This window comes from Bidens hawaiensis, unplaced genomic scaffold (assembly GCF_021521415.1).
Source record: "Bidens hawaiensis isolate Kalapana, Puna unplaced genomic scaffold, B.hawaiensis_p1.1 tig00010168_1, whole genome shotgun sequence".
Classification (NCBI taxonomy): domain Eukaryota; kingdom Viridiplantae; phylum Streptophyta; class Magnoliopsida; order Asterales; family Asteraceae; genus Bidens; species Bidens hawaiensis.
The window spans coordinates 109,518-135,606 of NW_027491771.1; the positions used below are offsets into that span (position 1 = coordinate 109,518).

Sequence of the window (26,089 nt, forward strand, 5' to 3'; positions counted from 1 at the left end):
AAAACAGTTTGGCATATACATTATTGACAAAATCAGTTTAGTGATGATGTTTATAACTGCTAGACTACCAAAACAGAAGCATGCGGTTGGTTCGTGATTTTAATGGTTTGGTATGACAATTAACAGCCGAGTTTGAAACTTGAATTCAGCCGTTTTAACCTTTATTAGTTATAGATATTATAATCACGAACGGTCAAACTTTAGATTGTCTGTTAAATTTACTAGTATTTTAATCACAAAATCATTCTGTTCGAACCGTAAGTGATAAAATCAGTTTGGTTGGTCGTTTTCTGAAATCGTAGTTAGCAGTTCAACCTAAAATAAAAAACCGGACCATAAAACCCTTGTAAAGTTGTAAGTTGTAGCATTCTTTAAAAAGTCAAAGTCAAAGCACAAATGCCATAAACTCAAATCAAACACCATACTTCAGAATTCAGATGGCATCTAAAATTTATATAAACATCACATTTTTCAGGTGATACAATTTCAAATTCAAGAATAGTTCATTACAATACTTCACTGCAGAGTCTAAAAATATGGGAAAAAAAGTATAAATAAAGTTAAATGTATGATATGTTAACCCAACCCATTTGGATTACTTTTTATACGGGCACAACCAGGGGTGAAGGTTACCCTCCCCCCACCCCCTGTGTTTTTTTGCGCATGGTGTAAATTTATCTGTTTTCGTCTAAAAATTTTTTTACGTAGTGTAAATTTACTCGTTTTCGACTTAAAATTTCCCCCCCAACACACACACAAACTCGTCCAAACTTCGCCACTGGGCACAACCGAATTATAATGCTCGCCAAGCCCAAAGGCATGCTTGTGATATGACAACAAAATACTTGAATCCAAAGACTCTTTTCCCATTTCCACATCAGGAAAAGATCCAGAAAATATCATAATATGTTTCTTCAAGCAATGAGTCAATGCACCGAGCTCGAGTTAACCACCCCAAGCAGCCGTTGACTCGACTTCATTACAATAACTCTCAAACCTTTTTTCAATATCATCTGTAACGGCTTCCGACAGAGAAAAAAAGGTAGAAAATCCGAAGCGTTTTTCCTCATGCAATCAGCTACCAGTTTTCTAAGTTCTTGAAATGTGCAAAAAGTCAAACTTTTAACTTTTAACTGGTCTTCAACCGCTCGGTACAGACAATGACCGTCTGGTTTAACGTCATTTATCATCAAACCGAGGGGTTCAAGTTTTCTATCTAATCTTTCGTTTTCAACCATTCGATCGCTTACAATGTTCCTCTTTTCTTCTTGTATTCTTTCTTCACGGACTGCTGCTTCTCGGGCCCATTTTTCTTTCCGGCCGTTTGCACTTTTAGTCGGCTTTGAAGGTTCAGGGTGCTTGGTAACCGAGACCCCAGCTATAGATTTTGCCAAAAATATCAATATTATATTTTTTTGTTTTTCCAGTAGCAATTGTGTTTGCATAACTGATAGAAGCGAGTTCGGTTACATGTTTTTCCTTGAGTTCAGTAGTTATAACGAAAACACAAACTATATGGTTGGTAATTTACTATGCAAGCTAAATGACCGTTTGGCGGAAAGTTCATTTATGCTCATTTGTTTAGTAAACGAATGCACATGAACAAACAATTTCGTTTGATTAACTAAACGAATGAGCACGGAAGAACATAGGCCATATTTGTCCAATTGTGTTTGTTCATGTCCATTTATGCTCGTTAACGTCTGACTTGTGACAAAATTAGATCTCTTTCCGGTTTCCATATTATGCTGACAAGTTTTAAAGGTTGCTGATCATCTGATCAAACATATTTAGTTAAATCAAATCATGAGTCATGACAAATATTATATATCCCTAACAACAAAGATAAATTAACCTAAACAAGGTGACCAACATAACTACCTATTCATCAAATTTCCTTTGCGCACGCGCTTTCGCCTTCATTCGACGGTTTTTCAAATGCTTTTTGCCTTTCTTATGATCCCTCATGACCACCTCATCATAAGCTCCAGTCTTACACATCTTACACCAAAACTTGTACTTTTTTCTCATCTTTCCACCATCACTTTTCTTCACATTTGAAACACTCTTAGTTACCCCTAAGCCAATGTCACCACCACCACCACTGTTGTTGCCTTTCAAACTCTTGACCTCAAGTGTTTGTTTCTTTGTAGATGTCTTCATCACTCCAAGCCCAATGTCACCACCACTACCAGTGGTGTTGGATTTCAAAGAGTCCACTTTTGACTGATGCTTTTTGCCTGCTAAATGGTCATTCAGACCGTGCTCGGATGTGGCAGTAATGCCACATACCGAGCATCTCCACTCCTCGGTTAACTTTTTCGAACCAAGCCTGCTTGAACTTGCAACAGGCGGTGGTGAATGTGGTAACGACACTTGGCGTTTTGATCCTAACGCATTCGCACCAGTTGGCTTTGGCTGTAACAGATTATAATTAACTAGTGATGTAACAATACTATCATTCTGAATATCTTTTATCTAGACAAGATTGAGTATATGTATAGAAGATTACATGCATTGATATGACATTAAATAGCATGACATCAAGTATATATAACTTGGTACATTTATATGATCATAACAAACAGTACTTGCTAACTAGAGAATATTTTCTTGGTATCCTAGAACATATATAGGACCAGACACATGTCACATACTCAGTTTAGAAATTCAAAATTAAGACTTTAGGGTTTTAACTTAGAGAAAATTCTCAAAATTGGTATTTTTAAAAACAAGTTTCGAGTTTTAGGTATCATTTGTAAAAAAATTCAAAATAGGTATATTAAACTAGTAGTGACGACTGTCAACGAGTAGTTTATAAAACTAGTCGCGACGACTATTTTAGGCTAAGAAAACGAGTTTTTAAGAATTTTTTGTACTTTTCTTAATATTATATTATTATATTTAATTTTACTCCTAATTAGTTTTTCTTTTATAACATTTTAAAAATATTAAGTTTCACTAAAATCCAAATACACCATCGAGACTTTTTTTTATCTACGTACTGACGTAAGATTTATTCAAAATCGCTCTTTTAGAAATTTGTTAAGAAAGACAGGCGTCGTGGTTTTTTTTTTTTTTTTTTTTTTTGTAATTTTCCATTATTGTCTGGCCTCTAGCGTCTTGCTATGTGTTTAAATGAATTCTCCTATATTTAGATAAACAACTAACCAACATAATAAGCTCAGGTGATGGAGGCATCCGATGGAACGAAACCGGAGCCTTAGCAGCCTCAAGCGCCCGAACGTCACGATAGTACTGATATCCACCGCCACCATATCTCTCCTCACACGCCACCGGGACTGTTACACCGTACTGTGCGAACTGTTCAACATGCAACCGCATATCCGACTCATACGGGTGGTAGGAACGCAGCGGTTGCACCAGCATCAACGCCGCCGGCGCCTCTCTCATCAGTACCACGCCGTGTAACCCGTCTGTTAAAACATTCAAATCAGATTTTTAGGTTTTGCAAACCACTACACCATGAAAACTTTAACTTAAAACTATATAACTTAAATAATAACAATGATAATAATAATAAAAAAACATATATACACATTGTCTTACATCTAAGCCTACATCATTAAACAATATCTAGAAATTGGCTACACGTCTGCAGTGGCGGAACTTGAATAGTTACATTGGAGGAGCCAAAAATTTTAAACTAGTCATAAGTTTATACATATATAAAGCAACCAAATTTTTTTTCATCAAATAAAAAACATAAATCCCAAAAAAATAGCATGTTGTTTCACATAAATGAACATGAGCTTTCGGATAGTAGAGACAAAATATAAAACACAGCATAATTACAAAGACATGGGTTATGTATTCTACTTCTGAACCGAAAACCCAAGGGGCCACAACCCCTCCCCGCCCTTAATAAGGTCCGCCCATGCACGTCTGACCAATATTTTTTAAAGTTTTACCGCTTATGATCAAAACGGCTGTCTGGATATTGTTCAAGTTCAAACAAATATTTATCAAACTATGGCATAACCCTAATAATAATAATAATAATAATGGTGAATGCGCACGTACGGATCATGGGTTGGTTGGACAAGTATGAGTAGTTTAAAGAAGAAGATGACGTGGGGATGACGTAATTGTAGTGCTTGTGCGTATCAGATCTTCGATTGTTGAACTCCATTGTTGTTGTCAGAGAGAGTGAAGTGAGAAGAAGATTAGGGTTTTAGAAGAAGGCAGCCAGACCAAGTCTTGTTTCATACGTTTGGTACAAGATGGTTAAATTAAATAATAATTAATATATTGCTTCGTCTTCCATTAATGTATAAAAATTAATCAATAGATATTTATATTGGGTTTAAATAATCTTAATTGTTATCTTTTGGTCGTAGACGGTTTCAACTAATGGAATGACTGGTAACGTTTCTAACTTTTAACTAACATGTTTGTTCCCAACGATCTATGACTAACGGAAGTGTAACTCTGTTAGTCTCCTGTTGGCGGAAAAACGTTTTCAGACGGAAAACTCCTTTTTCAGGTGGAAACCATTGGTGGTGGTGGTGTTCGTGTGGTGGTTGTTGGTTGGCGGAAGTAGTGGTGTTCACGTGGTGGTGGTCAGCGATGTTGTTCAGGTGGTGGTGTTCGGGTTGAGTTTTCCGGCTAAAAGACGTATTTCTAGCAGTCAGAGGCTAACGGAGTTACGCTTCCTTTAGTCGTGGATATTTGGAAAAAAAGATGTTAAATGTGAGTAATTCACCTAGGTATTCCCAAACCCATACCGTTTATTAAAGGGCGTCCCAAACCCATCCCAAACCCGTCGGGTATTTATCGGGTAATTACCCATCGGGTTTCGGGATACCCATCGGGTTTCGGGTTTCTTATCGGGTTTAAAATATTAATTAACACAAGTGCATCGGGTTTCGGGTTTCTTATCGGATTTAAAATATTAATTAACACAAGTGATAACCATTGTTATGAAGTAAAACAAAATGTCCAATTCTATTCAGATATGATCCAAAACTTATGAAAGATTTCTTATAGGTTGTTCTATGGTGTTTTTTTTACGAATAAGTTAATTAACAATAGCAGCCTGTTAAGAGTATAACTTGCTGAGTCTTTTGAAAACTATGAGATAAAATAAGTTAATGCCAAAGAGAACTAGATATAGTCAGACAACAGAACTAAATGGAGATAAAATTGGAAAAAAATATTTAAAAATGAGATCTACGTATTCTAATTAAGTAAAATAATTGTACATACGTTTCAGTTTATGGTTAAACCTTATAACTTTTTTCCCTCCAAACAAATAATTATGTCATATATCAACAATTATTCACTTTCCTTTTACACTCCATTTATATTATATCTATAACATGATTAAATCATTCACTTTCCTTTAAACTCTATTTTATTACTATACATTTTTATAAAAATAAATATTTTTATAAATTATAAATATATGTTTTAAATATATCCATTTATTTTTTCAGTTAATTCACTAATTTATCGAAGCAAACAACTTCAGCACGGCGTAAAGATAACCAATCCATGCCTACTATGACATCGAAACTTCCCATTTGCATCGGGATGAGATCGATGGAGAATTTGTGGTTAGCAAGAACGAGAGTACAATCGCGGACGACGGAATTTATGGTGATGGAGTTCCCATTGGTGACTTCAACAAAAAACGATCGGGAAAGCTTGGTTCGAGACACGGCAATTTTCGACTCAAATTTCAAAGAAATGAAACTTCTATCGGCACCGGTATCAAATAAAATGGAAGCCAAATGTTGGTTCACTAAAAACATACCGTTCACAACATCGTTTGCCGCTTGAGCTTGATTAACATTCATCATGAAAGCTCGTTCTTGATTGCGTTGGTTGACTTGAGGTGCTTGCGGTGGTGGAGGAGGTGGTGCTTGTATGGCTTGGATGGGTTGGATGAGTGGTGCATTGAGTTGGGAAAGTTGAGGTTGGTAGGTTTGAACTTGGTAAGCTTGAGTTTGGTAGTAAGGTGCGGTCATGGTTTGGTTAGTAAGGATGAGGCGAGGACAATTGTTGCAGAAATGGTTAGGGTCACCGCAATTGTATCAAGCTCGGGATTGTTGAGGTTGTTTGGTGGGTAGGGTGCATATCGGTGTTGAGTATTTTGGGGAAAAGTTCTTGGTTGGTTAGGTTGGGTTCGTTGTGCGGATCGGCATGTGGTGTTGAGATGACCAAGTTAGTTACAAATGGTACAATGGCGACAAGGCATGTTTGGTGGGTGATGGAGTTGGCAAATGTTGCATAGTGGGGCGGTACCGGTATAGGGTTTTCGGATTTGGGGTGGAAGTTGGGTTTGTTGTTGAGGTTGGGGTTGGGTAACGACATAGTTTCGGTAGTTGGTTTTGGGTTTCTTCTTGTTGTTGTTATTGTTGTGACGGGAAGAGTTGGAGTAGTTAATGGCTTGTGGTGCGGGTTCAACCTTGGCTTGTGGTGCAGGCTCGGGTTTGGCTTTTTCGTTTGGTTTCTTGAGGGTTAGGGTACCCGCTTTCACATGATTCTCCGATAGCGCACCGGCTAGAGTAATGGCATCCTCAAGATTCACGGGTTTGCTACTCATGACTGAGTCCCGGATTTGCATAGGTAAACCCCCAATGTATTTGTCAAGCTCACGCTCAACCGGGGTAACCAAATGAGGGACGAGAATGCTCAACTCGTGGAAACAGAGTGAGTAAGCGGCGTTATCACCACTATCTTGCTTGAGGTTCCATAATTCCTCCTCAAGCTTTTGAAGTTCGTGTTTGGGACAAAACTTCTTCATCATGAGTGCCTTGAGGTCTGACCATGAAAAAGCCATAGCCATTTCCGACCCTTGGAGATGCAGACACTACCCCACCATGTTAGAGTGGTTTTTCTAAACATGCTTGAAGCGAAATTTGTCTTTTTCGCTTCGGGGCACTCGCTATATCTAAACACATTCTCCATAGACTCGAACCATTGCAACAAGGTAGTCGCACAGTTCGTACCCCAGAATTCGGTTGGGTTGGCACTAGTAAATTGCTTATATGGGTAGGATACGGGTTTGGGTTCAACGGGTGCAACAACGGGTGGAGGAGGTTGGGTAGCTTGGATTTGAGTTACAAGTTCAGGAATCACAGCGGCCATTTGCTTGACGATAAAAACAGCCATACGTCGGTTGGTGCTTTTTCGCGGTCTTAGTGGAGGCATGCTAAAAGATTATAAAGAAATGGAATAAGTTTTAGGTAAAAAGAAATGGATATGAGAGTGTATAAAATAAGAATAAGATGAAGTTAAATTTTCTTTTTGATTGTGAATCCTAGAGTTAGTGAGGAGTAGATGTTAGTGTTAGATAAAATATAAATCTTTGTATATGAACAACAAACCGGAAACAATCGTAAATGATTTTGAGATTTTGAGGGGTTAAAGCTTAAAATTTTGAGATTTTGAGGTTTATAGAGTCGAAAAAATCGTACATGAACCATCATGATTTGATATTCCAACTCAAAAAAAAAAAAATTTATAAAACACAACGTTGGATTCTAAACATGTGCACGAATCACCACAACCTTTTCATGTATTTGACTCAAATAACGATAATAACACCATAAATCGGGATACGTCATGTCAAAGCACTAGTCCACGAATCACCGTAGTTCTATTGTTTTGACACCGAAAAATTAGGATGGCGACCGGAACGCTCGCATTCGACTACTTAAAGTATTGACATGTATAACATGGTTTGTGGCCTAGAAAACGAGCACTATAATCCCACCATTCCAGGTAAGTAAATCACTTTCGATTCTTGGAATCTTTTTATCAAATGGTCGTTTTATAATGTCTCGCTTCCTATAAGGGCTACGAACCCGATATAAATGCAACCTTTAAGGGATTATAAACAACGGGATCCAAGTTAATCTTGTAATCCATAAAACACAATGAAAATCTACTTTTTGCGTTTTAAGGTAAGGATACATTGGAAATACTATGAAAGTGTGTGTATGTGAACATTTGGGATATTGGTGAATTTTAAACAATTTTATAAATAATATGCGATATGAACAATCAAAATAGAGTAAACACGTATGAGCACACGTATAGGACCCTAAACATAACAATACTAGGTCGTTACGTCTAACCACCTATCCTATTGTCAGGGCTCTGATACCAATCTGTCACATCCTGACCAAAGGCGGCGGAACATGTCGAGGTGTAACGATTGTCCATAAGCACATGACACTAATTAAAGTGAGAGTATTTAATAAACTCATTTCATTTCACAACATCGAAAATGTCACATACCAATTATCCATAAAATAACCATAAACAAGATATCACAAAATATGAAAATTTTGATATTGTTCATTTTTACTAATATCTTAAGGTCTTTGATGTCGTTTTCTTCAAAATCATAAATCAGCCAAGATGCAAGCCTGCAACATTTCATAAAATAAAGTTTATCAACACAAAGGTTGGTGAGCAATTCATAAGTTTAATCATATTAGTATATAATAAAGATAGCCACAAAACTTGCATACGAAACGATAAATAAAAGTGGTAATTTGGATAAATAGATATTGCTACACACATTAGCGACACTTAGCTATAAGGGGATGCCAAATAGTCTAGGATTTTATAGTTATCATTAATTGCATTACGTTAACGACACTTTGCTATAAGGGGATGTCAAATAGTCTAGGATTTTATAGTTCCACCAACCAAAAGCGATAAACACATAGGCATATAAGCATAGAACACCAAATCGAGCAATTATTTAGGTAAAGTATACAACTACGTTTGTGGTTTAAGATTCAAATATAAAGCATTTTGTTGAATAAGTATGAAATGTCACTCCCAAAATAAAAGATGGAAAATGGGGTATGAAGTACTCACCTTCAAGTAGTAAACTTGAAAGATGATAATTTGGAGATTTGTCGGAACGACGAGTTTAACGCACAATGCCTAAAAAGAAAAGAAGTCTTGAATTTAGAAAGGTTGTCTTGAAGATCTTTAAACAAAATAAATGTTGAGAAATGTAAATAATTAAAGTTCAAGGTTTTAAAATGTAACTATTTAAGAATTTATAATAATAACCCTTTAAAAATATAAGTTTGCTCGAAACCGGGTTAAAGTATCTAACCCTAATATTTACTCAACCTATGTTAAGTAATAAGGTGGGTAAAATGTAAGAATGCAAATCCCTTTGGAATAAAGATACTAAAACGGTTTTTTTTATCGAGTGTTCGGGTTGTCGGTTCGGGTCTTGATAATTGGTCAAACCCAAAGTCAACTTTCCAAAATATTGAATGTTATGAGATAACTCAATAAAATTTAATAAGACTTAACCAAGTATGTAGTTCCATTGTTTTAGAACTAACAACGCACGTTAAGCGAGTGTTCGGTTTTGTCGGTCCAAACTTTGTTATGAGATCAAATTGGATCCAACATTTCTAAGTACTTAAGAAAATATTTAAAAATCAATTTGTAACTATTTTTAAAGAAATATACAAGTCTTGATGGCTAAAAAAAAACACTTGTGTGTCTTAAGCGAGTAAGAATCGGTTTGGTTCGGTTTCCATCTCACAACAAGTTCATAGATGGTTTCCACATGTCCAAACACTAAAGAACGTGTATAATAATGTACAAATAAAAAATACCAAAAGTTAACAATAAAGTCTTTAAACAAAAGTTCAGTTTTCGGTTCAGATCGTGTTTCGGGTTAAGACCGAGGTAAGATTCTACAAACCCATAACCATAGAATTTGTAAAAATGATTTTAGAAACTTAGATCTAACAATAAGTATGTTTAAACAATTATTTAACAAAACTGGTAACAAAGTTCGGTTTACGGTTTAGAGCTATTTACGGTTAAACCGAAGCATAGACTCTTAAAAACCCATAACCATGAAACTTGTAAACATGACCAACAAACTAAAATAAGCAAGATTAATATGTATGAACAAGTTATATAGATGTATATATATCAAGGACACGAAGTCCTCCATGAAGCCTTGCCTTATGAGGTCCGAAACCTCACCGACCGGAATCGGAGAAGTACCTACCAAAGGTAAACAAGGGGTGTATATTATATATATGTTGCACAACCATAAACAAGTATTAATAAGGCTACATAAACTAATTAAGATGAAAGACTAAAAACCTTTAAGAACACTTAAGAAGATAACCTTGAATCTTTGATGTTTGAGAGAGTTTTTTTTTTTTTTTGGAGTTGTAGCAAGGGAAAATGAAGAGAAAATGTGGTGTATATATAGGGTAATGTTGGTGGTCAAATATGGGTGTGAGACACAAGAGTTTTCATGCAAAATGGATCAAGACAAAAACACAAAACAACAAAATAAATAAATAAATAAATAAAAATAAAAATAAAAATAGGATGTTTTCAAGACCTAACAAGTGTGAAACAATATTGTAATATAAATCCATCATTTTGATTATAACATAAGCTTTGGTTTACAAATCGGGTCGGTTTACATAATAAACAAATACAAAAACGAATACAAACAAGACCCGAAATTGACGAATGTCACAAGCATGAGGATTAAAATTAATTGATTAATTATGTGGAAATTATAAGTATGAAAAGTGGATGACATGGAACATTAGGTGGACACCATAGGAGAAGGACGTGGACAAATTGGTTTTCCCTTAATATATTAGTTAGATTATTATTATTATTATTATTATTAGTATTATTATTATTATTATAATGTAGCACATTTTTATTTTAATTAAAAGAACTCGACATAAAAAGACAAATAGAGAAAAATTACAATTTAAAACAAAATTCTAAGTTATATCACATATTTCTAACTTATACCATGAAACAAAAAAGACATATTATATGTTCTAAACTATGAAGCGTAAACATGTAGATGCTGTAACATAAGTTGTGTGTTACAAAGACTATTTTTATTGAAATTATAAAACATTTATGTACACAATATAAAAAATGCTAAAAATATGAATATAGCATGAGATGTAATTATAATTTTATTAAACCGCGTGTTTAATAAAGCAACATTATAATCCAAACCTCGTGACTTAAACCACCATTTCAATCTAAATATCCATACATCCAGTCTAAACGTTCATAAATAATTTCTCAAAATACAAAAAAAAATAAAAAAAAAATAAAATAAAATAACAAAGTCTCAAAATTTAAAAAAATAACAATGAAAACAATTAATTGTCTTTATTATTCAATTAATGATAATTATAACAATTTATTTTGAAACTTTCTTCAACTTAGGAGTTAATGTTTAAAATTAATGTTCAAATTAACACGTTAAAATTATATAAATAGAAAATTGATGAGTTGGAAGCCTATGTGGACATGCTAGTTGAATGCCATGTAAAAACATTGTATTGTTTTAATAGTATAGTAAGAAGTAAGATTATATTTAATTGTTAACATTTTCATAATTCACAATATCACATTGTCTTCTCATATCTCTTTAACACAATCATTTAAGATTGTTTATCTTTTCTCTCTTTATTTTAAAATATAATATATTTTTATTTATTTTCTTTTACAACAAAACTTTAGTCATCGTAAATTTAGTTTTTAAATATATGACAACATTTTGTTATAAATATCATTTTTATACACAAAATATTTAATATAGCAATATCGGGATGAATGTTTTATCTTAAATAAACCAAACATAAATATTTGATTTTCAACTTAAAATTATAGTGGATAATATATCAAAAACTTAATAGAAAAAGTCATAAATAAAAATTATTATATGAAACAATTGAATTTACGTATTACATATAATAATTTTTTATTTTTATTATATTTTTCACCCGTGTAAAAAACACGGGTTCTAACCTAGTTTATTAATAATTCAATAAGTTAGTGCATGTCTTTTTTATAGACTTTTTTCAAAATAGGTAAGATCTGATGAATCAGAAAGCTCAGATGAATCTGATGACTATTGGTATGCTTAGTCTGAATATCACGGAATTGGAGTATGCTTATATTTTCTAATAATACTGTATTTTATATAATAAGTTAAAAGGTACAAATATAAATTGACATGGTTCAAAGAGAATTGCTTAAAAAGAAAAAAATAAAAATAAAAAATTTAGTAACAATCTTTGTTAAGCACTTCGAGCATGTGTCAATTTACAAATACTTGTGTTGTTTTAAGATTTAAGAGTTTGACACCATTTATGGATTAATCATTTTGGTTTCGTGTCGGGTTTGACCCGTCAACCCAAAAGTAAAAAGCCCAGCCCATTTTGCAATTCTAGCTATATGAGAAGTATAATGTACAAAACTCACTGTTCATGGGCTAGAATTACAAATTATTATTACAAAAATAACCAAGAAATCAAGCAAAAAACCAACAATGAACAAACTGCCTACATCTTGTTTGGTTCCAAAACCTCACAATTCATACAAATACTTCTCAAAAGGTGGTTGTTCACTTGCATCTAAACACACTGCCAAAGTCACGCTTCTGTCGTTGTTCGGGCTTGGTAGAACATATACGGTCCCCTCGTACAAAATGATCGCGGGCCCCATAAAAATGGGCCGACCCCACCCGAAATCTGCATCGTGTACAGGAAGCCTGGTCCACGCGTTTATATTAAGGTTCGGGCTAGCAAAGTAACTCGGTCCACGTATTAGAGCCGATAGGTCGGGGTTGTATCTCGAGGTAATCAATAGCCGATCTTAAATAATCGTTGTCCATTTTGGTCAACGTGTTGTGTGAATCAATTTCACAGCGTTGACCAATGGTTCGGAAGTAAGAGTACCCGACTCAGCTACCGGGGTGGCGGTAAAGACCACGTTCCCGAGGTAGCCCGGTGGGAGGTGCGGTCTCAACCTTGACCGCCCGTCAGTGGCTACATATAGCTTGGTCAATTGGTCAACCGGGAGTCCACGAGCCTCGCACGCGCACCGCCAAATGTGAGCCACGAGGATCTCGTACGTGCTATAGTTGGGGCCGCCTTCGGTCCTTGCTTTTGCTTTCAATGCGTTTTGTTGTTCTAGTGTGAGTTTTAGCATGGCGGTGGAGGATTCAGAACCCGTGGTGGTCATGGTGGGGGGTGGGTGGTATTCAACATGGTCATGGGTTGGGGTGGTTGGCTCGCGAGCTCGTAAGAGGGTGCGGTCAATGAAGGGTGGGATGGCTACTGAGAGCCCGCGAGCCATATCTGACCATGTGTTTATGAAATGGAGAGATGATAAACCATCTGATAATGTATGGTGTACACCACAACCTAAAGAGACTCCTCCACATTTAAAATGTGTTACCTATAGAAAATGTAAGTCAAAATTAGAATAAGATTTATAAATTGTGGTAAAACTTAAAAAGTTAGTTTACCAACTCATCTAACCAAGTTAGTTTACATACTTTTATATATCAAATTTGTTTTCTTAAAAATTAGAGAACATATGAATTGTACCATAGGCATTAAATATTATGCCATTATCATATGTGGTCTGAAAACTTTATGGGCATTCATACTGCCTTAATATAGATATTTGGCCCACGCACATACATCTTTGAATATTCATATGTCGGCCTCACATGCCTTTTTAACGCACTATCCACGCAAATGGCATGAGTTGGGTAACAAGAATACAATTTGAGTTTGACAAAACATCTTTTTTATCATGAAACTAGGAAAACTACAAAATTTTCAATTGTTCTAGAAACCATATATATTTAGCCATTAAAAAAGGTCAAAGTTATACTTATATTTAAATCACTAAATAAACTGAGTTTCACATTAATTTAACATTCATATAAAAGTTTCTGCATTATTATAGACGTCTAAGAGCATTCTCATCCAACCTCTCATTTAATGTGAGGGGTATTTTTATAATTTAGGGAGTAATTTAGGGTGTTGTGAGGGAAGAGTTTTTATATTTTAGAAAAAGTAGTGATTTTTCTGTATATTTGAGAAGTTACTGTTCATCTCCTATAATTTTTTAATATATTTTGAGAGTGGTTATAAGTGAAGGAAAGAGAAAAGGTAATGATAAAAGGTATAAAAAGTATTATTTAATTGAAATAAAGAGAGAAAAAGTAGTGAGTTTTAGTGTAATTTTTGGTTTAGGGATAGAAACGTGGATCGGCTCACTGGTAGACGATCAACTTTCCTCGGGTACGAGTGTGCTATATCACCGATGGTTCTCCGGAGTATGAATTCTTCCACCTACAAAACGAGCAGCACCGTGAACTTACCCCTCAGAAAGGGACAGAGGGGTCCTCTTTGGGGTAACCCTCCGGTGTGAGAATAAGAGTTTGTAGGAGAAGATAATAATAATCTGAAAGTGAGTAAGGATTTAGAGTGTATTTTCTTGCTTACCTCCCCTTGTGGAGGTGGTGTGGTATTTATAGTGTTAGGGTTTCCAATGATTGGGCTCAGATCCAATTAGGGCCTTTTTGGCCTCCTCCTATTGCTTCGCGCCACGTGTCCTTAGGACACCTGGTGCTCTTTCATTGATTATTCTCTGACCAAGGTATTTCACCTGACCCATGTGCAATCACGTGGTAGCACATGGGTTTTGCTGAGTTGTCCACCTTTCATTGGCAGCTGTCAACATCAGCATATTCTTTATTCCTTAAAGGATACCTTCTGGAAGGTTGTCTGATGAGCACAATCAGGGTTGTCCTTATCTTGATTTGGATAAGGACGAGGTTGATTATGTGCATGTGTGATACGCGCCTATCCTGGGGATGCGCAAAGTCTTCTCTTTATTCTCACGCGCAGATGTGATATGCGCAAGCATATGTAATATGCGTGAGCATATGTGATATGCGCCACGCGCAGATGCGCCACGCGCAGATGTGATATGCGTGAGCATATATGATGCGTGAGCATGTGATATGCGCCACGCGCAGATGCGCCACGCGCAGATGTGATATGCGTGAGCATATATGGTGCGTGAGCATATGTGATACGCGTGAGCATATGTGATGCGTGAGCATATGTGATATGCGTGAGCATATGTGATGCGTGAGCATATGTGATATGCGTGAGCATATGTGATATGCGCCATGCGCATAGGTTTTGGCTTTGTGCCTTCATGACATCCTGATTTCAAGCCTCTTGTCTATATCTTGTGGGTTGACCCGCCCCGCTTGATGTTAAGGCCGGTGCATACCTCTTCAAGCCCCCCCAGTCTAATGTGTGTCTTGTCTCGCGCGAGCGAGGTAAGATAGATATTAGACTTAATAGTTTGCTCTTTTAATAGGGTTTGTCTTTTCTTTTTTGTTTCTCATATGTGCGTTGCGCGAAATTCTATCCTTTTGGTTGAAATGAATCGTCCATGTACGTGGTTGGTTGGTGCTGACATGCGTCAGAGATGGAGACATGTGTCAGACTTTTCGTGTGCTCGAGGTGCTACAGTTGCCTTTCATGTCTCCTCACACAGTGTCAGGAACACGTGTCGCGCTCGTGTTGGCCTGCACCTGCGAGTGGGGGCGCGTGAACTCTGATCAGTACATGTTTCTTTCTCTCTCCTGGGCCTATAAAAGCAAGCCTTTTGAGTGGTTTTTCTTCATCTTCATTGTTATTTCAGAGCTTTTTCTTTCCTTCAATTTTCATTCCGGTTAAGAGCCTGTCTTTTGCTTCCAGATTTCCGTTCTTGAAGTAACCGCTGTTTGATTCACAGTTGTATGTCCGATAACCCAGACACCACAATCTCCCCCAGCAAACGCCGTGTAAAATCATTAGTTATGTCCACTTTGAAGAAGACCGGTAAGGGAAAACGGGCTGCCGAGGCCTCGTCGGAGGAGGTGGGAAAGAGCAAAACAGTGAAGAGATGGGATGAGATTCCCTGCAAACTGAAACAGTCTGATTTCGACAGTCTCATCGCCTCTCAGGGTTTTCTCCCTGAGTACGGCTGTCTGCTTCCGGCGGCCGGGCAAACGGCGGCAGATCCGCCCACCGGCTATATCTCCTTATACTGTCACTTTTTCACTCACTGTAACCTTCGTCTCCCGATGACAAGGTTTATGGGTGCGCTGCTTCAGTTTCATGGGATTCACATATCCCAAGTCCATCCTTGTGGACTAGTGCGCATGACTCATTTTGAGTTCATGTGCAAAGCTCAGCGCGAGGAGCCCACCCCTCGGCGCTTTCAATATTTTTACAAGCCAAAAATCCAAGATTCTTGGTTCTCATTCATACCTCGCAGTCAGAAGGTTAATTGCTGCACTGTTTCCTTCAAAAGCCTTCATGACTGGTCTGAGAAATTTTTTTATATTAAGGCTGGTGTGATTCCCATCCGCATGACCATGCGCGCGATCACTTCTGCGCCCGCGGATGAGAATGTTCTTAAGAACCCCACGGGCACGTGGGTTAACAAGTTAATTGCTGAACCATCCCCCGCCAAGAATATTTGCGAGGAGGCGCTGGTGGGGGTTGGTATGAGCAAGAGGTGGACCGAAAGCGCGACTGAGCCTGTCATTCAAGTTGATGGCTTAGGTGAGTTATTAGCTCATTGCATTATTTCTGCGCGAATATAATTCGTTTTGCTGATATCATTTGTCTTGTTTTATGCAGTAAGCAAGGAATACGTCCACGCCGCCTATGATGAGCATATGGAGGGTGGCTCTGTCGCGCTGGGCGCTGGGGAAGTTGCTTTCCCCGATCGCTTCGATGATATGTTCATCCCTGTTGATTTGGGATTTTGCTTTGACAGCGATGCGCCTGGTAAGCCTTTGTACTTATGCTTATGCCTTTAGAATACCAAATTTGGTTAACATTTCTGTTGCACGTATTGTAGATGCGCTCGAGAACTATGAGCTGGAGCTCGCGGAAGAAGAGGTGGAGGAAGAAGCTGAGGCGCCACAACTTAAGCGCAAAGCTAAGGGCAAAACTGGCGCAGGGGCCAGTAAAAAACAGAAGAAAAATGATGCCCCTGTTGCCCAGGATCCTCCTACCCAAGCAAAGGGATTTGAGAAAACCAAGGGGTTTACCTCCAAGTTTTCCTCATCTTCTTTGCCTCGGGGTGTGGGCAATCCTCCTGTCCACACGAGGTATGGTGCTGCCACCTCCTCTCTTCGAGCGGCGGACAAGGGAAGCGGCGCTGCGCCTGCTGTTTCATCTTCTCCAACAGGTATACTTTGTTTATATTTTGTGGTTTTATGAGCGTGATTCTGATAGAGTTATTAATGAATCTTTGCTCACCCAAATGTTTGCAGAGCCGGCGACTTTTGTGGCTCAACCTCAGGCGCAGCAAGGTACCGAGGCTGCGCCGCAGGTTGCTTTGAAGTCCCTTGTTTTACCCTCGAAAAGGGGGAAAATGGACTTCATGGCGATGCTCAATTCACGGACGGCGGTGCGCCAAGGTATTTATTGCGCTTTGATTTTCTGACGTTTTTTTTTTTTTTTAGATCAAGTCATGAATCATTTCTCTTTGGTTTTTTCATAGGAATTATGGCTGGCACACAAGCTGCTGGTGGCACTGCTGGCGCCGGCGCCGGCGCCGTTAGTTCTGCTCCTGCTCCAACAAGCACTGAATCTCCTCTCATTGGGATTACTAAGGAGCAGGAGACTATTTTACGCGCTGATCTAGCGGCATCGAGACCTCCCTCACCTCCTCCTGCGCGCAGCCCTCCTCGCGAGACTGGTTTTGATTTTTCCAAGTCGCAGGAGAAAAGACCTGTTACAGAGGATGATGAGGAGGTCAATTTTGAAGATTCTGATGGCGGCCGCGCAAGTCCTGTAGCGCCACGAGATTTCGTGGCGCAGCCTTCTCGTGGGGCTGGCGCTGACTTTTCTGCTTGCTCTCCGCAGGTATAAGTTCGTTTTGCTCCGCTGTGCGGACTTCCATATTAGTGTTTAGATGACTAAAACGTTGCTTTTGCGTTGCTTTGTGTTTGCAGGAAGCCGATCACATATACCGCCCGAGATGGAATATTACTAAGGATAGCTCATTTCAATCCATGGGTGTGTGTGAAGACTTCTGGGCTCACTCTGTGCCTCCGGCTGAAAGGAGGTTTCAGGAGGACCGCGCTCGCGTGGACTTGCTCAATGACCACCTTTTTGCTGGGTCTGCGTTCTTTGCTGCCTCCCAAGAGCTTCGCAATGATTATATAAAAGTGCGTGATGCCCTTGTGGAGGCCAAGCAAGAGGCTAAGGTTTCTGCTTGGAATCTTTCTGACGCTCGGGAGAGAGCTGAGAAACTCCAAGCAGAACTTAGCGAGAACCGAGCAAGTGCCAACGCTGCCTTTGTGAAGCGCGGGCATGAGCTGCAGGCTGCGTGGGAGAAGCTGCAGGCAGCAGAGGCGGATGCGGCCAGGTACGCGCGCCGAGCGCGTGACTTGGAGTTGGAGGCAGAGGCGCGTGATCAAACTCTTGTGTAGCCTATCACTGACAAATCTTTATTAGAGAGTGAGGTTGCGCGCCTGAAGAAAGAGCTCGAAGCTGCGCGGGCAGAAAAGGATGAAGCCCTGGCGGCAGTAGCGTCTAACAGGGAAGAGCTCGATGCTGCGCGAGCGGAAAGGAATGAGGCCTTGGCGGCAGCAGCGTCCGACAGAGAAGAGCTAAAACAGACCAAGGAAACTGTTGAGTTGTTAAACTCTCAGATTCCTGCTCTTGAGACGTCTGTTTCTTCCCTCGCGCAGGATCGCCAATGGCTAGTCTCACAGGGTATGACTCGTTGCGCTTATGCGATGAAATACTCAGACGAGTTTCAGACCCTTGTGATGGATTGCAATGCTGCGTCGCGCTTGGTGGGTCGAGCTGAAGGGTTTAAGGATGGCTATGAATATGGCATGCTGAAGAAGAATCCATTCGACTACCCTTATCAGCTCGACGTTGTCTGCGCTAACATGGCCGAGGTGGGGGAGAAGTATTTGAATACTCCCATTCCCATCCTTGAGCAGGTATTTTAACCTTAATGAGTTTATCTTGACTTATTTTCCTAGTCTTTTGTACTCATACTTTTCCTTATGACTTGCAGATAGCCGCGCTTGCTGACCAGCCCGATCTCGGCGCGCTAAAGAAATTACTTGACGAGTGTGAAGGGACTGGTGGCAGCGATGATGGCGCGGGCAATGCTGCCTCTGCTGGCGGCTCTGGCGTGGCCAAAGGACCTACTCCTGACACTATCGTGATAGAAAACGACTCCATTCAAGATGAACAGCTTGATTATGGTAAGTTTGGAGATGACGAGGAGCGGGCTGCGCCAGATGCTGAGGGAGGGGGTAATGATGAGGACGGTGAAGAGGCTGATGTTGATATAGAGACTTGAAGAGCCCTTCATGTTTTTTTTTTGTTTGTAGTTTTTATCTCATCATTTTGTAAATTTGTAAACTTCTATGTTTTGGAATGAAATTTTGTTTTTCCCTTATTTGCATCTTGCGCTTTCCCAATTCATCTCTTTATATTGCGTGTGTTTGCTTGTTGAATATAAGATATGCTTGCACATTGAAACTTGAATAAGGTTGTAAGGAAATTATTTTACTTAGTCCTTGTCATATTTCAAATTATTTTGCAATATTCCGAATATGTTGACACGTGCTTTGGCATTTCATTATTCATCTTTTGCGCGACGTTATCGCGCATTTATTATAGGGAATTATGAGTTTTTTAGCCTTTACGTGTCAGTATGTGTTACTCTGATATCCATTACAATCTCATGCGCGACCTCGACCTGAGACCTTAATAACTATGTTTTGGCATGCGCTTTGCCTTAGCTGTGCTTAGGTATTTTTATGGTCTAGCTGTGCAGCATGTAGGATGAATGTTGTGAGTAATTTGAGCTAAGGCTCATATTATTGGGCTAAGGCCCTGAGCTAAGGCTCATATTATTGGGCTAAGGCCCTGACGTTTTAGAGTTAAAACTCGTTAACGCGTTTGAGCTTGGAGCTCGCGCATGTATGTTTTACTTCGTTTTATTTTTAGTTTTGATGCCAATACAATGTTGTCATATTGCTCAAAATTAATAAAGGGAAGTGTGAAACATGTATGCAAAAGGTAATAGAACACACATTAAGAGAAAATAGCACGTTGTAGGTTCCCGGACGGATCGTACACGGGATGTCGCTAACAACGCAGGTGCGGAATCCCTGCGTAGGTAGATACGAGTGTAGAATATGTAGAGATCGAACACACAAGCAATAAACCAACCACGTTATATTGATAACAAACACGTGACCCGAGGTCACTATTACAGACAATGACTCGTAACTCGTTTACTGAACAACTGAAACAAAACCCTAAACGACCAACACAAACTGTTTCGCTGAAACAGTATATAAACACGACAACTTCGCCATAGGCGAAGTTGTCAATAACTTCGCTGATTCAACAAGTTCGCCAGAGCGAACTTGTTGACAACTTCGCGTATTACAAAAACATAAATATAATCATAAACATAATTACATTACAGACTCGATTACAAATGCTAGACTATGAACTACTGACACACATGTACCAACAGACTCCCCCTTGGCAGTAGCTTCATATCTTGATCTTCAAATCTTGAGTCTTGTAATCTTGCATCTCTACGCATGCGCCCCTTCTCTAACACATACCGACACCACCCGTTGATATTTCCTAGCTTGATCCTTCCAAGCAGGAATGTAGAAGATCTTCTTCTCGTTGAGCACTTTCAGATCAGCCTTCGATAGATTAACAAGATGCATCGGGTCGTAAACCCGAAGTACTTCTTGTTCATCCTCATCTTCCATTACAGCCTCAGCTGTCTCACAATCCATGTACCACCATTTTAGATCTTTGAGCACGTCCTTGGGCATGAACTTCATCGGTACTTCTTTAAGGCACCGGATCGGTTTGTATTTCATGACCATCCAAGGTTTTCCATCAACTCTCAGACCTCTATCCTTGTCTTCGACAAGTTTTCCCTTTTGTGGTTTCAGTAGCTCAAACTTTTTCTCTTTAACGCACTCTTTCCACACGATCTTCGCAATGATTCTAGCCATGTTGTCTTCACTTCTGTTTATCAATCCCAATCTGGCTAAATCTTTTACTTCACATTCTGGCAGTGTGTTTAGAGATCTCAACTTTCTCTGGAAGTACTGAATGCCATCGTATCTCTTGATCACGAAGAGCCGCAGCTGCTCGTCGTATAACCAGCAGATAATACCTTTCTTGGCTTCCGCGTATCCCTTAATATTGTAACTTTTTCTGAACATCTTAGGGACCGCCGGCTTCTTCGTCTTTACGAACCAGTGGGCACAACCCTCCTTCCATTTCGGTTGTTCCTCCCACTCAGCATCTTCCTCCGCGTTCTCATCACCCAAACCTGGTCTCTCAACCTCCGGAATCTCGTGTTCCACGGAGTCATCTACAATCTCACCTTCTTCTAACACGTTTTCAACCGTAATCTGCTCTCCAATCCTCTCGATCTCATCAACTGGCAGCACATCATCTTCCATCATAAACTCATCATCCTCCACATCCAACTCTTTCAATGCGTCGATAACATCTTCAACATCAGCATCATCATCAACTGCTACCACGTCGTCACCAGCTGCATTTGTAGACTCCCCTTCAGCTGTGGAAGCCCCAAGAGCCTGAGAGGTTCTTGGCAGCTCACCACCTGCACCTTCCGGTGCATTGGGATCATCGTCATGATCTTCTCTCCGTTTCGTCCTCAACTCATCACCCCTACACGTCTTCTCCCCCTAGGCGAAGTTAAGAATAACTTCGCTTGAAAGTTAACTTCGCTGAACAGAGAACTTCGCTGGGTCTTAAATTCGCTAGACTTGGCGAAGTTAAAAATAACTTCGCTTAGAATGAGTGAACTTAGGAGATAAGCGAACTTGGGTGGAAAGCGAAGTTGCGGATAACTTCGCTAAGGCGAACTTATGAGGTAAGCGAAGTTGTGGTTAACTTCGCTAATCCTTATATCTTCGCCGAAACCCTAATTCCAGTGATGGCAACTTCGCCTGAAGAATAGTAACTTCGCCCGAAGAACGGTAACTTCGCCCGATGAACAAGGAAACTGTTCAGATCTGTTTTCGTCAATCCAGCAGTTTCCGATCAATGCAATGGCTTGAAAATGACTGTCAAGCACGAGCAAAACACAATCCCAACAAAAACACGTCCCGCGAATAGGTCAAACGAGACGTTTTCTACACCCGCGTGAAATCCCGAACCTCACAATCGAGCCGATAGCTCTGATACCAATTGTAGGTTCCCGGACGGATCGTACACGGGATGTCGCTAACAACGCAGGTGCGGAATCCCTGCGTAGGTAGATACGAGTGTAGAATATGTAGAGATCGAACACACAAGCAATAAACCAACCACGTTATATTGATAACAAACACGTGACCCGAGGTCACTATTACAGACAATGACTCGTAACTCGTTTACTGAACAACTGAAACAAAACCCTAAACGACCAACACAAACTGTTTCGCTGAAACAGTATATAAACACGACAACTTCGCCATAGGCGAAGTTGTCAATAACTTCGCTGATTCAACAAGTTCGCCAGAGCGAACTTGTTGACAACTTCGCGTATTACAAAAACATAAATATAATCATAAACATAATTACATTACAGACTCGATTACAAATGCTAGACTATGAACTACTGACACACATGTACCAACACACGTATCATTATTCATAATGGCTTAAAAAGCCTTGATTACAAACTTGACAATTTTTACATGAAACATTTTCTAAGCTGTGCTGCGTTCCATGCGCGCGGGATCTTCTTTCCATTCAAATCTTTTAAAGCGTATGCGCCTTTTTCCAATTCTTCCGAGACTTGATAAGGTCCCTCCCAGTTGGGGGACATCTTTCCCGGGGGTATCGCGGGACTAGCTTCGTTGTTCCGAAGGACAAAATCATTCTTCTTGAAGTGGCATTCTTTCACGCGTTGATTGTAACATTTTTCTAGTTTTTTCTTGTATTTGGCTTCACTGATGATAGCCGCCTCTCTGCGCCCTTCAAGTAAGTTGAGATCCAACCTCCTTTCGCGCTCGTTATCCATCTTACTCATTATGAGCACTCTATGGGATGGACATCCAATTTCTGCTGGGATCATTGCCTCCGTTCCATAGGTTAGGCTGAACGGGGATTCGCCATTGCTGGTTTTGCTTAATGTCCTGTGCGCCCACAGGACATTAGGTAGCTACTCGACCCATGAATGGGATTCTCCCTCCAACCTTTTCTTCAGCCCATTCAGCAAGCTTTGGTTCGCGCGCTCCACTTGGCCATTCCCTTGAGGGTGGTATACTGAAGTGAAGACTTGGTTGATGCGCAATTCCTTGAGCCAACTGTATATCTTCCTGTCAGTGAATTGTTTGCCATTGTCGCTCACAATTTCCATTGGCAGGCCAAAACGGCATATGATGTGGCTCCAAATGAACTGCTTCATTGCCTCGGCTGTGATTTTTGCTAGTGGCTTGGCTTCAACCCATTTTGTGAAATAGTCTACTGCCACTACCAAAAACTTTACTCGCCCTTGCGCTTGTGGTAAGGGACCCACAATATCGATTGCCCATTTGTGGAAAGGCCATGCGGAGGTCACCGGAATCAAGTTGTTCTTTGGCCGCATGGTGTTTGGCGCATAGCTCTGACACGCTTTGCATTTTTGGATCTCTTTTAACGCGTCCAAGTACATGCCTGGCCAATAGTAACATGCGTTCATTGCTTTGGCAACCACCATGCGCGGGCCAGCATGTATTCCACATATTCCTTCGTGTATCTCTCTGATCACATAGCTTGCTTCCTCGGCATCCAGGCATTTCATGAGCGGTCCAAGATAAGAGCGTCGATATAACGTACCATTCAGCAGTTCATAGTTTTGCGACTTGTGTCTTATCTTCCTCGCCTGTGCGCGATCGTCCGGTACCTTTCCCTCCTTCAAGAATTCCATTATTGGAGTTATCCATGATGAAGGTGTTGTATGAATTACAAGGACAGACTTCGCTCCCACCGACGGGTTGCTCATTACTTCTACCCTGACATCTTTGCCAAGGTGATCGAAGCTGGTTGATGCCATCTTGCTCAGCGCGTCGGCAGACTTGTTTTCACTGCGCGGAATATGTATGATTCTGAAGAAGTCAAATTGCTCGGTGAGTTTCTTCGCCTGCTCTAAATACAGAGGCATGGTGTTCTCCTTGGCATCATAAAGGCCATTGACCTGTGCGCTGCTACCAAGTATGAATCGACATGAGCCTCTAGCTTTTTAACTCCGAACTTGTGCGCGATGCGCAGACCAGCCAGCAGGGCTTCATACTCAGCTTCATTGTTGGTGCTTTTGAAATCCAACCTGATTGCGTAAGTATACTCATGATTTTCTGGATCCACCAGTTTGAGGCCTGCGCCGGATCCTTCGTTGTTTGAAGCTCCATCAGTGAATAATCTCCAAACATTTTCTTCATTATTGGCTTGCGGAGGGTCTACCTCGCGCTGAGCCTCTTCAATTTTTCCTTCAGGGATTTCTGCGATGAAATCAGTTAAGACTTGTCCCTTTATTGCTGGACGGGGCTTATAGGCGATCGTGTGCTCTCCTAATTCCAGCGCCCATTTTGTCAGCCTTCCTGAGAGCGCGGGACGCCGCAAGACTTGCTGGATGTTGTAACCAATCAGGACTTCAATAGGATGACCATTGAAATATCTGTGAAGCTTGCGTGACGCATGGGTTAGTGATAAAACTAACTTTTCCATGATGGAGAAGCGCGTCTCAGGATCTGTCAGCACCCGACTTAAATAATAGATTGGTGTTTGGATTCCCTTGCGATCCACCAACAACACTGCGCCGATGGCGCGCTCTCCTGCTGACAGGTACAACGTTAGAGTTTCGCCAGGTAGTGGAGCTGTGAGCGCGGGCAGATTTATCAGACATTCTTTTATCTCATTGAAAGCTTGCTCGGCCTCAGGCGTCCACTTGAATTGGCTTTTCTTTAAGCAATTTCTCAATGTGTTAACGAATGGGGTAGATTTGCTTGCATGGTTCGCTAGGAACCTGTTAATTGATACCAATCTACCATTCAACTTTTGAACTTCCTTCATGGTGGATGGTGAGGGCATGTCAAGGATAGCCTCCACCTTCTCTGGGTTCACCATGAAACCATCCTTGGTGACCATTACACCGAGAAATTTCCCTTCTTCTACGCCGAATGTGCATTTGCTCGGGTTGAGCTTCATGTTTACTTCCTTTAGGCGCCAAAGGGTTTCTTCGATGTCTTTGAGCATTTGTTTTTCCTCCCTGCTTTTAGTCACCAAATCATCCACGTAGACTTCTAAGTTTCTTCCAATTTGCTCGTTGAAAACCGCATCCATGAGTCTTTGGTAAGTGGCTCCTGCATTCTTCAAACCAAAGGGCATTTTTGTGTAACAGAAAACACCCTTGTCAGTTCTGAAGGCAGTCTTGTCCTCATCTTGTGGTGCCATTTGAATTTGGTGATAGCCCTTATAGGCGTCCAGGAAACATTTGAGCTTAAATGGCGCCACAGAGTCCACCTTCGCGTCAATGTTTGGGAGGGGGTAACAATCTTTTGGACATGCTTTGTTGAGGTCCTTGAAATCAATGCACATCCTCCATGACCCGTTGCTCTTCTTTACCATCACAGGATTGGCTACCCATGTTTTGTATCGTATTGGGCGGATGATATTTGCGCGCAGTAGATCTTCTACTTGCTCATTCATGGCCTTTGCCTTCTCATCCCCCATGACTCTCTTCTTTTGAGCAATTGGCTCTACAGACTTGAACGTGTTGAGAGAATGTTGCGCCAGGTCTCGCGGAACCCCAGTCATATCAGAATGTTGCCACGCGAAGACCGACATATACGTTGTGAGCAATCTTTTCATTCTCAACCTTGTGTCGTCTGATATCGTAGCTCCAATTGTGATTATTTGCTCTGGGAATTTTGGGTTGAGAATCCATTCCTCCGGCGCGTTGTTTGCCATTGGAAGTCTCATTCTTCCCTCTCGCGGTATACTTGTCACTGCGCACAAATGATCTCGATATACAAATGTTACACCTGTTGGTGTTGGGAACCCCAACGCGCCGTGCGCTGGTGACGGTATGGCGTTGAATTGGGCAATCGTTCCTCTACCCAAGATCATATTATGGCATGAAGTGGTGGGCAAGACCAAGAAGTTGACAATTTTAGCTCGCTTGTGTTTCTCATCCCCCA

At 40.2% G+C, this 26,089-nt stretch overlaps 2 pseudogenes; both read right to left on the reverse strand.

Moving 5' to 3' along the window:
- Nucleotides 1–516: 516 nt before the first annotated feature.
- On the reverse strand, nt 517–1,742 carry LOC143534440 (OVARIAN TUMOR DOMAIN-containing deubiquitinating enzyme 5 pseudogene; annotated as a pseudogene).
- A 10,467-nt stretch (nt 1,743–12,209) lies between these two features.
- Nucleotides 12,210–13,283, reverse strand: LOC143534462 (shikimate O-hydroxycinnamoyltransferase pseudogene; annotated as a pseudogene).
- Nucleotides 13,284–26,089: the final 12,806 nt, after the last annotated feature.